At 37.0% G+C, this 16,912-nt stretch overlaps 1 protein-coding gene across 1 annotated transcript in view; it reads left to right on the top strand.

The window, feature by feature from the left end:
- The window catches only part of SEMA3D (semaphorin 3D), a 228,733-nt gene that overhangs the window by 23,597 nt on the left and 188,224 nt on the right, over window positions 1-16,912 (top strand). The window lies entirely within an intron of this gene.

Below are 16,912 nucleotides of genomic sequence, written 5' to 3' on the forward strand. Positions count from 1 at the left end.
CTTTCTTTTTTATTTATTAGATGAGATTTTTTGCTATAGGGCATGTGTGCTTGCCTGAGAGACAGAGGGATATAGAGAGACAGAAAGTAAGAAATCCACCCCCACCTCAGGGAGGTTGAACACACTATATCCCTTCTCATCCATTCTTCTCTTGGGATTTTGGGCCCACACACAGACACACATGCTCCATGTGTTTTAAGCTGCTGGGTCCAGGATGTGAACCGTGGTCTACTATGTGAGAGTCTAGTGACGTAACCATTACACCATCTGCCGGTCCCTTGCCTCATTCTTACCAACTCATTTTGGTTTTAGATTATTTACATTCAAAAGAATAAAAGTGGGAACCAGCAGTTAGCGTAATGGCTATGTCGCTGGGCTCCCACGTAGTCGACCGCGGTTCGTGTCCCGGACCCGGTGGCTTAAAACTCACACCGGGCGCGTGTGCGTGCGTGCCCAAGATCCTGAGAGGAGAATGGAGGAGAAGGGATTGCGGCGTGACCATCCCCCCTGGGGGGTGATTTCTCGCTTTCTGTCTCTATGTCTCTCTCTGTCTGTCTGGTGAGCGCACTCGCCCTACAGTGAAAAATCTCTCCAAAAAAAAAAAAAAAAAAAAAGAATTAGAGTATTGTGTGACAATAACAGACAACCTGTTAGTGTTCAGAAAACAGTATTCTTGGGACCAGCAGTTAGCATAATGGCTATGTTGCTGGACTCCCACGTAGTCGACCGTGGTTCAGGTCCTGAACCCGGTGACTAAAAACTCACGCCAGGTGCATGTGCATGCGTGCCCAAGATCCCGAGAGGAGAGTGGAGAAGAAGGGATTGTGGTATGGCCATCCTCCCTGGGGGGTAATTTCTCGCTTTCTGTCTCTCTGTCTCTCTCTGTCTGTCTGGTGAGCACATGAACCCTATGGCAAAAACCTCTCCAAAAAAAAAAAAAAACAGTATTCTTAAAGTTTAATTTTATGATATAAGTATATTTGGCTAGGCATATTTTATTAATTACTGTTTAACAAGACTAATGCCTAGAATTTTTAAATGTGTTCATTTGTTTTGTTTAATTAGAGCTTTGGAAATAATCACAGTGTAAACCTGACAAACTCACTCTCAGGCTATTTGAAAATCCCTCCAAATAAGAAAATAATAATAAACATACTTTTTGTCTAGTTTGTCTCATGAATTTATGTTATTTTGAAATTAAAAAGCAACATAAGAGAACATTTAGTCACATTTTTTAACCTTATGGAGAGGACTGAGGATGAGCAGATAGTGAGTCCTTCTCCCTGCCCCCTCGACTACCCTCAGTTCTTCCTTCCTTCTCCTTCTCCCTTCCTTCCTTAAACATAAAAGAACTACTATATTTTAAGCTCAGCAGTAAGCATTCAGAGATACATAACCTCAGGTTTAGTAATTAATGATTCATATCTATATAAGACAATGATCGTAGTGTGCTCAGACGCACACAACCGAGTAATCACTGGGCAGACTGAAGTCTCTTCATTCCTAACAAAGTAACCTTTCTGCTTCTTACTGATAATGACAGATGATTTAGAAAAGAAACTTCCTGTGTTCTACCAGAATCCTTGACACTTAGGCAAGGTGACAACTAACAGTCACATAATGATGCCATTTCCAGAAAAATAAATTGATTTTTTTAATCTGACACCTAAGGATTCGCTTTTGCCATGGTCACCAATATCTATAGAATTACCTTTGATATGTTTTCTACCTACTTAGGAAAAGTACATCTATAAATGTGTACTAGTTATTAACACTAAAACATTTTTTATCTACTACTTAAACACTATGCATATATATGCACATATACATAAATATGTCCGTTGTGTAAAGTACTAACTCTGTAGTATATATACTTATATATACTATATATTGTATGTGATTATATATACTGTATGTGTATGATTGCTTATACTACATATTTTATGTAGGAGGATTTTTTTTGTCTTTTCCAAGAGAGATTTTTGCTTATAGGATATGTGCACTCACCAGAAAGACATAGAGAGAGAGAGAGAAAGTGAGAAATCACCCCCCCCCCAGGGGCATGGTCATGCCACAATCTCTTCTCCATTCTCCTCTTGGGATTTTGGTCATGCATGTACATGTGCCTGGCATGAGTTTCACACTGTTGGGTCTGTGACTAGTATCTCAGTCAGCCTAAGGGAGTCCAGTGCTTTAACTACTACATCACTCACTGGACCCAGGAGGTTTTTAAAAGATATATTATAGACTTACCATGTTACAGATAGCCACATGGTAATAATACAATTTTGGGAAATTAGCAAGTAAATAAAAAAAAATATTAGTAAGATTTAGAGTACTAGGGCAAAAGTAAGAAACCCTACTGTCTTGTGTAAAGTAGTCTTAAAATTACAGTAAAGAGGGGCCGGCAGGTGGTATAGTGGTTATAGTTGGACACTGGACTCCAACTTGTCTGACTGTGGTTTGAGTCCCAGACCTGACAGCTTGCTTTCTCACTTTCCATCTCCCTCTCTTTCTTTCTCTCTCACTCTATCCCTCTCTGGTCAAATTAAAAAAAATAAATAAATAAAATGATTCTTTAAAAAGTTACAGTAAATAATGTGAAAGCACATGCTGCCTCAAACTCTCCACTTGTAATATTCATCCCTTACAGTCGCCTCTTTTACAGTCTGTACCCTCCATTATAATGTGAACTCTATTAGGGTGAGGACAAATGTGCCTTCATTGCCATTTATCAACAGTGCTACATGGTAGATTCTCAAAAGGTAAGAATTAAATGAATGAACCTTATACAGGTTGAAGTTTGTGACATGCCCCTGACTTAAAACATCCAGAAAGATTGTGGAAAATTTGAAGTTGCCAATTTTTTCTTTGCCTTATTTGAATACTTTCTTTTTTACATTACTGGTGTGTACTAATTTTACTTTAATTTCATCATTTAAGAAACATAAACCAGGGATAGATTTGCTTTGAAGATAACTTGCACTCATGTACTTATTTATAAAGATGGATTTTGGGTAGTTACTTCATTTAAAAAAATAAATTAGATCATATCTAAATATTGATTAAAGGTTTGCTGTTAAATATTGTATGACTTGTTCTGGGTAACCTGTTGGAAGGATGATGTTTTCTTGGGACTGGTGTCTGACTGCATCTCACCCAACTCCTGAAAGCAATGGATAAACTATGTGGGCAGAGATAGGCCTTTTGTCACATAGTTGTTCTTTTAAATAAGAACCACAGATTGATTAATCCACAGCTCCCATTAATTGATGATAAGACAAGTATAAATACTGTCATTCCATTCAATTATGGTGCATACTGTCGTCCAAAAAAAGTCATCAAAAACATTCAGGATAACAAGAAAAATGCAGCTACTGGTGTTTTACAAACAGTTCTTTGAGGGAGGTATGGTCTTAACTGAAATGTTGCCACTTCCATTTATCATCTGGGTGTGAACAAAGAATAAGATAACATTTTAAACAATATCATACTTTCTTGATGTGGTCACATTTAATAATAGAAAACTTTAATAATAGAAACATTTCCCAATGAATTCATCATAATTCTACCAGGAAGCAGATGTGCAGTCTTATTTTTCTTTTAAATCATGTATTTATTTATTACATTACATCTTTCAGTTGTGAATATTTTCCTGTAGAGGGAAATTCCATCCTTCCTGGAATAATAATTCCCGAAGTTTTAGATGAATTTTTTTTTTGAGAGTTTTTTTTTGCTATAGGGCACGTGCGCTCACCAGACAGAGACATAGAGACATAAAGGGAGAAATCACCCCCCAGGGAGGGTGGCCATGCCGCAATCCCTTTTCCTCCATTTTCCTCTCGGGATCCTTGGCACGCATGCACACACGCCCAGCGTGAGTTTTAATCCACCAGGTCGGAGACACGAACTGCAGTTGACTACGTGGGAGTCCAGCGACATAGTCATTACGCTAACTGCTGGTCCCTTAGATGTATTTTTAAACTAATGAGTTGATGTGAAAGCACATTCTCCTTAATCATACATATTGGTCTTTTTATTGAATATTTAAATAGGTAGATATTCAATGCTTACAATATTTCCTGAGAATATTCCTATGGCACCATAATAATGAATCAAAAGAATTTTGGAAGGATAAATCACATGATTACTAACCTCCAAACCAATGGATCTCCAACAGTAGTATCAGCTTCAAAGAAAATTACATACAAAGGTGAAAATTTACAATAACTCTACCACCTATCCTTCTACCTATCTCCTTTCATTTATTTTTTCTGGAATGATTTATGTCTTTATTAAAACATCTCTACCCCTGACCATTATCCATCCTCCCAGAGACACTTGGCCTCACTTTGCTGTATATCCAGCCAAGACTTCCAGATAGGCATTCAAGCAAAAAATTTCACCCTATTATAACATCTCACATCTTGCCCTCCTAATGGCATTAATGTAGATTTCTACATAATGATGCATAATCTTGTTTTGACTTTATAATCTTCAAGTGGGTTTCAGTTCACCTGTGTCTAATGAGATACTTACTGGTTCACCGCTCTTGTCAGTGGATATCTCTCTAAGGCCAAATCATTTGTGTTAATTTCAAGACATTGTTTCAGCTAAATTTTTATGAACTTTATATTTTATACATTCAAACTCACAGAATATTTTGGTCATAATCTCTCATAATTTCTATTCAAAACCTCCAATTCATGTTTATCTACTTTTATATTCTTTCAGTCCTTCAAACACAAATGTTCAAAATAAAACAAGATTGTAATTTTTTTCTTAGGTTTTTGCTATAGGGCTTGTGTGCTCACCAGAATACAAAGGTGAAAATTTACAATAACTCTACCACCTATCCTTCTACCTATCTCCTTTCATTTATTTTTTCTGGAATGATTTATGTCTTTATTAAAACATCTCTACCCCTGACCATTATCCATCCTCCCAGAGACACTTGGCCTCACTTTGCTGTATATCCAGCCAAGACTTCCAGATAGGCATTCAAGCAAAAAATTTCACCCTATTATAACATCTCACATCTTGCCCTCCTAATGGCATTAATGTAGATTTCTACATAATGATGCATAATCTTGTTTTGACTTTATAATCTTCAAGTGGGTTTCAGTTCACCTGTGTCTAATGAGATACTTACTGGTTCACCGCTCTTGTCAGTGGATATCTCTCTAAGGCCAAATCATTTGTGTTAATTTCAAGACATTGTTTCAGCTAAATTTTTATGAACTTTATATTTTATACATTCAAACTCACAGAATATTTTGGTCATAATCTCTCATAATTTCTATTCAAAACCTCCAATTCATGTTTATCTACTTTTATATTCTTTCAGTCCTTCAAACACAAATGTTCAAAATAAAACAAGATTGTAATTTTTTTCTTAGGTTTTTGCTATAGGGCTTGTGTGCTCACCAGAGAGAGAGAGAGAGAGAGAGAAATCACACCCAATGGGGATGGCAACATCACAACATTCTCTTCTTGCAATTTTGGCCATGCACGCACACATGCCTAGTGTGGTTTTCTTTTTATCTTTCTTTTTTTTTTTTAGAGGTTTTTGCTATAGGGCACGTGAGCTCGCCAGACAGACAGAGAGAGACAGAGAGCGAGAAATCACCCCCCATGGGGGATGGCCATGCCGCAACCCCTTCTCCTCCTTTCTCCTCTCAGGATCTTGGGCACGCACGCACATGCGCCCGGTGTGTTTTAAGCCACTGGTTCCGGTACGCGAACCGCGGTCGACTCCCTGGGAGTCCAGCAACATAGCCATTACACTAACTGCTGGTCCCTCTGGTGTGATTTTCAAGCTGCCAGGCCCAGGACTCAAAACATGATCGGCCCTGTGAGAGTCCAGCGCCTTAACAAATAGGCCACCTGCTAGCTCCAGGGTTTTAATTTTAGTTTTGATCTTTACTGACTTTTTGGACCTCTTTTTAAAATTTCTATGTTCGCCATACAACCATTAAGAGGAATTTTGCACATCATCTCTAATACAATATATAGAAGATTCCGTGAGCCTAGTCAGCCCAGGGCCCATTTGACTATCACTTATCAACTTATCATGTTTGATCTTTCTTTGCCTTAGTTTAGTATCTACGAAATGAAGTAATATAAATGTTTAACTGATAGGTTTTTGTTGGGAATTAGGTAAATTAGTGTGTGTTTGCAACTTAATGTAATGTCTTGTCTGGTCCTTAGCAGTCCTTGCATAAATGTTAGTTGCTATTATTATCTCTTCCCTTTGCTCTCTATTTCCATTTAGTTCAGCAAGTTTCCTTGCAATTTCCCTCCTTTCCATTATCATTGCCAATACCATGATTCAAACCTTCGTGATCTTTTGCCTGAAATATTTTAGTCATCTGCTTACTCCTATTTCTGTTCTCGTTTTATCATGAGCCCTAACTGTTAGGGTACTGTATTCCAGAACATGTATCAGGGTTAGGAATACTTCATTTGGCAAGATCAAGGTCTTACAGAAAAACATATGTAATGTAAACAAAATTGAAAATGACATGAAATATTGTGTGTATATTTTGTATGTATGTGCATATGTGTATTTAAATTCATGAAATTGTATTATAGTCTATAAAAGTGAAAGCAACCACATTCTAAGCAAATTAGATACTCATGGGTATTAAACCAGTTCTTATCATTAACCATCTTTCTGGCACCTTCTCAGTTCATTAAAAAGTTGCTGGAACACATAATAAATACAGGTATATATTTATATAATCAAGACTATAAATCATATATGTATAATTTTGTGTCAGAAAGACCCTACATCCTTTTAAAGTTTGTGGACCAGTTTACGTATTTCCTTGCTTTTCTTTTCTTTCTTATTTTTAAAGCATCTTTTTTACATATTTCTGTAAGGACCTCTGCACAGTGTTTGCAATTTTTAAGATACATTTTTTTCCCCTCTACTACATTTTTCTCCATAAGGTGGGACTCGTTAAACCACATACTGTCCTATTCTTTATGGTAGGAATCAAGAGTAGCTTTTTTAGTTAAGAGCAAATGATCTAAAATGGGTTTAAGGAAATACATATGGACTTTTCCAAAATTGATACATGTATGTATCAAATCATAGGTCATGAAATTACTATGGGTAAGGCATGATTTTTCTCCTGCTAATGTGGTGCTTTACAAAGCAATAGCTCTGTTCAGACACCCCTGGCGACATTTACTCCCTGCCTCCCGTGATGCCAGAATCCAATGTGAACACCGTATCTTGTTATGATAAGGCTATAATCTAACTCTGCAACTTATACCGCACTTGTTTTAGCCACATGAAACCTTTACATCGCCTCTTTTCTCACGCTATATCTTACGTATCTCTTATCTTTTAAAATATTATTCACTATCAAACTCCAGTCTAAATTATATCCCTGCTACAAAATTTTCTTTGATTCTCTTCTATTTTCCTCTAATCTCAGTCAAAAGTGGTGTTGGTTTTTACTATTTCATTCATATTTTATATCTGTAATTTAACACTTACCTTCTCTCTCAACTAGCTTTTATAAATATATTCTATTTCTCTAAGTACATTGTTATTTCCTGAATAAAAGATCACATTTTATTCACCAGCTGTAAATATAATGGAGTCGAATCTTATACAGATTCTAACTTCTAAAGTCCATATTTAATGCTAAAATTTCATACTGTTCAAACGCATCCTGTTAAGATCCAGAAGCGGTACGTAAAATGTATCATACAGTATTTATGTGCCACGTGAGGGGCTGACATTGAGTCCTTCAGTAAAGCAGAACATTGAAAGCTTCACCCCTGTGTTGTGTCAAGTTGCCTTCTTCTCTTTAGCATTAGATGAGGTAACTGGCTTGTATTTAGAGGCTGAGTTTATATACAGGAAAATTCCTGTATTTTTAAACATGAAAAAATTTAAATGTAGCTTGGAGAAAGACTCAGACTATGAGAACTTGGAATAACTAAAAGGATTTCATGTTCTTTTCCAAATTATATTTTTTACACAGGTACTTCTGGGATCAGACAGTAGCAAGGCAGTAGAGCATGGAACTGTGTGAGATAATTCCACATAAGAAGGTTGTCCATTCAAGTCTAGATACCCTCCTGAGTATGCTGGGCAGGTTCCAGGATGGTGGGTCATTACATAGTGATATGATATAGTAGCTTAGTTCAAATAATTATTTAGTGATGCTTTCCATACAGCAACTTTATTAATAGGGCTGTCTTGCTCAGATAGACTTTTATTTAAATCCATACTTTGTCACTGACTGAGACCTGAAACACTAGCTTAACTTTGGTGAGCAATAATTTTATCACAGGCTAATTGGAATAAAAAAGAATAGCTACCCACGAGACTCCAAAGTGAAATAGGTAGTGTTTACCTCTTACTAAGCAATCAAAAGGGGTTGGTTATTGTTAATGTTATTATTGTTTCATATATAAAAGAAATATAATTTATGGTGAAAGTTTAACTATTTCTTTTTAGAATGAGTGTCTATGATTTGCCCAGTTCTATTTACATTTGGAAGACTGGTAGGCATTAATTCTCCACTGTTTTTGAAAGAACATTCAGACATGAAATTCTTGGTTTTTTACTTCAGTTGCATTTGAAACACTTGGCCAGTTGAAGGCAATTCTGGGAATGAGAAGAAGGGAGTCTCTTTGAACGATTGAATGTGGATTTCTGAATTGAGTCTTTCAGAAATAAGGGTCTTTTATGCCCATTTTCCATGAATTTACATTTTTCACAGCAAATTGCCCTGGATCAGATAAATTTTTAGTAACATCTCCCATTATATTCATTACTTTTTTTAAAAAGTAGCCTTAAATAACTCTTTTTTACTCTCCTTTTATCTTTTCTGTTGAACCCTTGATTTTTTTCCCCATCTTCCTATCATGCTTACTCTTTTTTTTTTGGAGAGATTTTCACTATAGGGCGCGTGCGCTCGCCAGACAGACAGAGAGAGACATAGAGACAGAAAGCGAGAAATCACCCCCCAGGGGGGATGGTCACGCCGCAGTCCTTTCGCCTCCATTCTCCTCTCCGGATCCTGGGCATGCACGCACATGCGCCCCGCGTGAGTTTTAAGCCACTGGGTCCGGGACACAAACCGCGGTCGACTACGTGGGAGTCCAGCGACATAGCCATTACGCTAACTGCTGGTTCCCATGCTTACTCTTTTGATAGCCCTCTTTCAGATTCTGTTTCTGAATAAAATACTGTCATGACTCTGGAAATGTAGCTTACAGACTACCATTAATCCTTTAATAAGCATGTGTTCTTTGCTCTACAAGAATTCTCTTACTGACATCTCTTGATTTCTTTTGTGATAGGTGATATTATCTTCTACTTTTCACAGGTGAGGAAACTGAGGCATAGAGAGATGAAATAATTGGACCAAATTTCCTCCCACTAGTTTGGAAGCACGTGGACCCAGGCAGTTAGATTTTAGAGCTTAAACCTTCAACTGCTACACAAGCATTCACTTTCCTGGAGAGGCCCTTTCAAAGGCTACCTTTCATTTTCTTTTGTTTGTATTTCTATGATTTTTATCCCTATATGTTTTAGATTGGTGTACATTTTTAATACATTTACTTATTTGTTCCTCTTCTTCAAAATGTAAAGTGATATTTCAGAATATCCTGGCTTTCTTTCTCCTATTCTTCCCATACGTGCCACATTCTAGTCTTTCCTGGTCATTAGTTCAGCACTTTGGATGTCTCTGACCTCTAAACCTCTGCCCTATGACATTCAGTCGCTGACTCAGTTCCTTTACTTCTGTCTTCCAAGGAGTCTGAACATTTGAAATGTTATTTTCCTTTCAGTCAGTTCCAAGATGATGTTTGCCTCTGCTAAGTGTGTTTCCTCTCAGCTACTGGAACCTTCTGTTCTGCAGATTGCTCCTTGGTGCATTTGGAAAGATGCTGCCAAGTTGCTTTTTGCTCATATGCTCATTTCTCAATTCCTGGAAACTTGACAGGGCTTCCACTCTTTTTCCACATTCCTCCTCGGGTTTTCCCCCACCCTCCTAGTAAACCTCTGCCATATTGTTTCCCTCCCATCTGCTGTTCCTTCATAATATCCTCTTGTCCTGAATGCTTAAATCTATGCGAACCTTCCACTGTCTTCTCTTCCATTGTGGCAAGCGACATATTTTAACCAACTGTATGCCTTTCTGCGAAGACAAATGGCTAGACATTCAAGACATGTAGGCAACTAAGTTTTGGTTTCATTGTGTTTTACCTGATCTGCTTCATCTGCTTTGTTTATTCCTCTTTTATAATAATTATGCTTTCATGACTTCCAAAAAACTCAAGATGAGGATATGATTTCACTGGTGAAATAATCACCAGTGCTAACTATGAGCATGCACTGGTACTGTGATGTAGTTCCTGAGTCATGTAAGGAAAACAGTGCAATAGAAGCAACACTGTCTCACAGTTGGGAGATTCAGGTCTTTGCTATTGTTGGTTCTTCTTGTCTGCTTGACACTGGTTCTTTAGTAGCATCTCTGATTCTCAGCTTCCTTATCTGTAAAATGGAGGATAAATAATACCTAACTCTAAGGGTGAGATTCAAATGAGAGAAAAAGCACAGAGGTGTTTTGCAAATTAGAAATAGGTACATAGCATGTCCAGATGATGATATGGTTTCCTAAATTACAGAGATAAAAGTTTTTCTACGTAGCTATAAACGTAAAATGAAATGAGTAGAAAATCTCACTAGATCAGTTTGTTATTTATCCAGAGTTTTCTATCATGCATTTGGTGCTTCTTAAAATGTTGAAAGCTAAAAAAAAAAAAAAATGTTGAAAGCTGCACTTTGGGCTTGCTTTTCTTTTTCCTTTCTTTTCCCTCCCTTCCTTCCTTCTTTCTCTCTCTTTCTTTCTTTCTTTCTTTCTTTCTTTCTTTCTTTCTTTCTTTCTTTCTTTCTTTCTTTCTTTCTCTTTTTTCTATGTGGTTCCATGGCCTGGTGGTTAAGAGAACTGGATCCCATGTGATTGACTTCATGGTTGAAATATTGCCCCTAGTAGCTACATTAACATATTTAGGCATGACTGCATACATGCCTAAAATCCCAGCAGGATGGAGAAATGAAGATGGGATTATGGCATGACCTTGCTCCACTACCCTCTCCCTCTGTCTCTTAGTCTCTCTCTCTCTTTGGTTAGTGCATAAGCCCTCTGGCAAATTTATAAAATAAAACAAAAATTTATTAAGGTTTTTGAGGTACAGTATGGTTTTTCACAGTTTGCATACAGTGTGTAATTATCAAAAAATAGTTAAAGACACACGTGTATTCAACATTGAACATTACATTATGTAGGTAATACTGCGAATATTTGAGACTGGGAGACAGGTGGGTAACATATCTGTGACTGATCCAAATATCATAAACTGCAACTACTACCTGGTGGGTAGGCACAGTTTCTTTCTATGATGAGATTGGTATTACAGAATGATTCATAGAGAAAACACAGACTGGCTACATTGTACATGTAGCAGCATGCGTTATTATAGATGAAGTGACACCTGGGAATCTTCTGCTTCTTTCTGTGAAGAGCCGTCTCACTCCCACAGGGATGGTGATTTAAAGGTTTCATATCAACCCACATATCTAATTATATAAGTGATTCATTTATGACTTAATATTTTAAAATACCATTGGAAACCAACACAAAGAATCATTGGAAGCCATATTAAAGGACCTATTATCACATTTTATTTACTTTTCTTCTTGAAACTACTGAATTAATTTACCATTTGAAGTCATCAATTAATAAATAGCCTTGTATGATCAAAATATGGAGAATAAAGCTAAATTTTTCAGTATTTTTAAATTGGGTTTGAAATTTCTTTTTTTAACTTGAAAATATGGTATATATAAATTTTTGTTTTATTTATTATTACTTTAATTATTTATTTTTTACACTCAATCACTGTGTCTCTTACAACATATATAAAATGTATTTTCACACCATGAATACACTGTATGTTGGTGTATAAAAGACATTACCATACACATTGTTGTCAATAGGTAATTTTTCATTTGAACTTCTTTTTAATTGCCAGAGGTGGGCTGCTTTTTCTAGAGAGAGAAAAGAGAAAGACACACACACACAGAGTAAGCACCCCCAGTGAAGTATGTCATTCCACAATCCTTCCTCCATTTCTATTTCTTGTACAGATTTGAGGTAAGTGGGTATATATGCCCAATATTGTTTGTTTCTTTTTTGTGTTTGTTTGTTTTTCAGGCCTGCCGAATCAAGATTCAAGTCGTGGTCAGCCATGTAGGATCCAACTCCTAAAACACAGGGCTTAAATGTTGCACTACCAGGATGACCTTGAGTTTTGAAGTTTTAATATGATTCTAGTATTCTCTTGATATTCAGTTGACTGTGTTGTCTTCTAGGTGGTCAAGGTGCTTATATTTTTTTATGGTGTCAGACTGCTGTCATCTGTTTTCCAGGACAGCACTTTCCTCCATAAGAAGTTAACAGATTTATCGCTTGCCTGTTTTTTACTTCACTATCTCATTTCAGGGTTGATGGTTTTTTTCTGCTTTATTGCAATTACTCCTCATAAACCTTTTCTCCTAGTACCAGGGTAAATAATATTTACTTTTCTTTCAGAGTATTTACATACTTTGCTTGTTTATAGATAGATACTCTGCCCATCAACCTGTTGTTCAGCCAAGATAGCCTTATTTAATGTTTTAATCTTTCATCACAAATCATAAAATCTTCTTCCTCTGAATCTTAATCATTTTTCCATCATGTCTATGAACTCCTTCCAGCTTCTCTGCATCTTTCGGTTAATGAGGTGCCCAGGTCTGAATACCAGGTGTAGTCCCATCAGTCTTGACTAGGAGGGTCCTATTACCTCCAGTGCTGCTATGATGCCTTCTTGTTCCCCGAGGTACTCATGGGAGACATGATGCCTGTCTCTACAGGCAAAGAGTCAAACAGATCTACATCATCCTCAATTCTTCTTCAATTACCTCCTGGCTAATCCTTTTCCAGAGTGGAAATTTCAATGTCAGTTTCTCTCTCTCTCATAATGATTCTGTCTCTTTTGTGTTTTATTGCTTCATTTTATTTTGATCATCTTCCCTGACTCAGATCTAATCCATGTTTATTTCTCTCTTTTACTCTCTACCTTATTATTTTTATTTCATTTGTCAGAGGATACATGCACTCACTGGATAGAGGGAGAGAGGGAAAGTAAGAAACTGCTCCCCATGGGAACAGTCAATGACATAATCCCTTCTCCTCCATTTCTCTCTCTCTTTTCAGGGTTTTAGGCATGAATGCACACATGCCTGGCATGTTTCTGTAGGCCACCAGGTCTAGGACTTGAATTGTGCAGTCAATCATGTGGGATCCATGCCACCACCATGCCCCTCCAGCTGACTTCACTCTCCATCTTGATCTAGCCAATTACCATCCCACTCCTATAAATTCATTCTTATGCTAATCAGAATCTCTGCCATTCTGAGCGCATACAAATACATATCTTAATCATATCAACTTTTTCACACTTCAGAGGAACAAGATATATTGACTTCCTTACATTTATCTAATGCCTTACCATTTTTTTAAATTCAAATTAATAAGTAGTTTGACATTATGCTGGTTAGAGTTAAAAACTCAATTTTATCAAAGATGCTCAGAGAATTGAGGTATAATTTTTGATGTTAGAATTTGCAACTTAATAAAATAACTTTTTTTTTTTTTGAGAGGTTTACGCTATAGGGCGTGTGTGCTCGCCAGACAGAGAGAGACATAGAGACAGAAAGCGAGAAATCACTCCCCGGGGGGATGGTCACTCCACAATCCCTTCTCCTCCATTCTCCTCTTGGGATCTTGGGCACGTACGTACATGTGCCTGGCGTGAGTTTTAAGCCACCGGGTCCGGGACGCGAACCGCGGTCGAATAATGTGGGAGTCCAGTGACATAGCCATTACGCTAACTGCTGGTTCCCAACAACTTAATAAAATAACATTTTGTTTAGTTTTAATTCATTATGTAGTTTGGGAAAAAGATGTTATAGTTCTAAACTGTTACTCTGTTAAGTTATGGCTTGTGTTCCCTTTTCAAAAATTTATTTATTTTATTATTTTTAAAAATTTTGCCAGACAGTGCACGTACTTGTGAATGAGAGGCAGAGAGAGGAAGTGAGAAAGCACTCCTCATGGGGCACAGTCTGCAACCCCTTCTCCTGCATTTCTTCCTCTTTTTGAGATTATGGGCACACCTGCTGATGCGTCTGACATATTTTTTTTCAAGCTGCTGGATCTGGTACTCAAACTGTGCTATTAGCCATGTGGGATCCAGCTGCCTTAACTACCTCATTACCAGCTGACCAAGGCTTGTGTTTCTTTTCTTTTCAAGAATTATTTATTTATTTATGATTGTTATTATTTTTTTAATTCCATACAGATACTCACAAGAGAAAGACAGAGGGTGGGTGAGAAAGCAGGCCGCCAGGTCTGGAATTCAGACTATACAGTCAGTCATGTGGCAGTCCAATCCTTCAACCACAATACCACCTATTGACCCCAGGCTTTTGCTTCGGAAACACTAGTTAACTATACTTTCTACTTTCACATCCTTCTTTACTATCTTTTATTTTCCTCCTTCCTCCAATTATATAATGGTTACTGAAATTCTACCATCTATGGAATGGTGTTACAGAAAGAAAATAGCACCTGTGTTCTATGCCCTGTTCTCAAACCAATTAGATCTGCAAGTATATCAAATCACTTACACTTAAGCATGTGTGTTCTTTTCATAACAAGAGCAGAGTTTAATAATATAATGATCAAGTGAGAATAAGATAGCATTTTATTTACAATTTAGAAGATGAGAGAGAGGTAAAGGCAACATAAATTTTGGATCAGATTGAGGAGAATCTTGAAAACATGAAAAGTTTACCCTACAGCTAAAACAAACAAATAAACAAAAACACTAAAAAACAAAGAAGTTTGTCTCACTGTTGTATAAAATAGCAAGTAGCTCCCCATTGCATATAGAATTAAATTAATCAAAACACCTTCAGAGTATATGTATGACTTGTATGTGACTGAAGGACCGAAGTGAAGGAGTATGGAAAAGAAATTTGGAGAAATACTGAAATAGTCTAGGCATTAGGTAATAAAGACTGATGAAGATGGAGTATGGAAGAAAATTTGAGTCTGGCACTATTGATTTGGTAGTCTTTTTTTTTTTTTTTTTTGGGGGGGTTTTTGCTTTAGGGTATGTGTGCTCACCAGAGGTTTTTGCTATAGGGTATGTGTGCTCACCAGAAAGTGAGAGAGAGAGAGACAGAAAGGGAGAAATTCCCCCCTCAGGGGATGGCCACACTACAATCCCTTCTCCTCTCGGGATCTTGGACATGCATGCACATGTGCCCGGCATGAGTTTAAGTCACTGAGTCCGGGACTCGAACCATGGTCAACTACATGGGAGTCCAGAGACATAGCCATTACGCTAACTGCTCATCCCAGTAGTCGATTTTAAAATCAGTGGTTGATAAACAAAATTCAATTGGTTAGATTGATTAGAGTTTAGTCTTAGCACCTGAAAAGTTTTTATTGTGAATCTGGGTCTCTTATCACCCCTCTAGGATTTGCTGAAATGTAATATTTGGAGAAAATGAGCCCAGAAATTAAATTTTAACAGTCCTTGCAATTGATTAAAAATGCTTAGAGCTGGTTACAAAATTTTTAGCTAAAAGAACACTCATTGTCAAAATTAAGTGAATATTAGAGCTAGGGCAAGAAAGAAAAAAGACAAATAAAGAGAGTTAAAGGCCTATGAGAGTAGAATCTCACAGGGAAAGTCCAGTAGCTGAGATGAGGGTCAAGGGAGGACCGTGGGTAACAAAGTAGGTAGAAATAATAAACACAGCTTGGAGGAAGGTGTAGAAAAAGGAAAGCAAGGAATCTGTGACACAAGTAGGAGTCCTGGGCTTCTGATCTTGGGGGAATAGAAAATAATGCCAGTGAGGATACCAATCTGTGCTTTGAGTGACTGAAGTTGAGGATGAAATGTTGGAGAGGAGCTATGTCTCTGGCTCTGGCAGAACCTTTGTTTTATTTATTTTCTTCAAACAATAGTGATGCATGTAACACTGTAAATTGATGCTTTTTAAATTACATGTAAGCCTTGAGAAATTGAAGTGAAAAAGTAAACAGAAATTCATCTTGCAACACAGTGTGAAAGACTCAGATATCAGAGTGTTACAGGGACCACACTTTAGACAACACCTAGGGTATTGGTAAGGGTCAAATTGTGGAGAAAATGCACATAAGAAATGCAATAGCAGGGCCAGCAGGTGGCATTGCGATTAAGGTACTGGACTCCCACATGTCTGGCCGCAGTTTGAGTCCTGAACCTGGTGGCTTGCTTCCTTACTTTCCCCCTCTCTTGCTTTCTTTCTCTTTGGTAAAATTAAAATAAACAAATAAAATTAAAGTCAGACATACAGAAATAAGAGTGTTAAAAAAAAAAAAAAACAAGAGAATGGCTAATTTAATGATAGGGATAAGTCCAGGAAGAATAATAATAACATTGAATATTAACTCTCAGGATTTAAATGGAAAGATTGGACCACAAAACACTGTAAATTCAAAAGAAGAGAGATTAACTATGTGAGACTGAACTAGTGATTTTTTAATTTTATGACTTTTGACTAAAACTTTACTGATTTTCTTCTATGCTTTGTTTTTCCAGAATTAAGAATTTTTGTCTTCTCTTGAACTGTTGATAGGTTCATCTACCTAATCCTAACCTTTTTCCTGGCTTTAAGTCATGCAAATTTCTCTTAACTTTTTTTTATTTTGATCTATTTTTTTTTTTTTTGAGAGATTTTCGCTGTAGGGCGCGTGCGCTCACCAGACAGACAGAGAGA

Source organism: Tupaia chinensis, unplaced genomic scaffold (genome assembly GCF_000334495.1).
Source record: "Tupaia chinensis unplaced genomic scaffold, TupChi_1.0 Scaffold000606_1, whole genome shotgun sequence".
Taxonomy (NCBI): domain Eukaryota; kingdom Metazoa; phylum Chordata; class Mammalia; order Scandentia; family Tupaiidae; genus Tupaia; species Tupaia belangeri.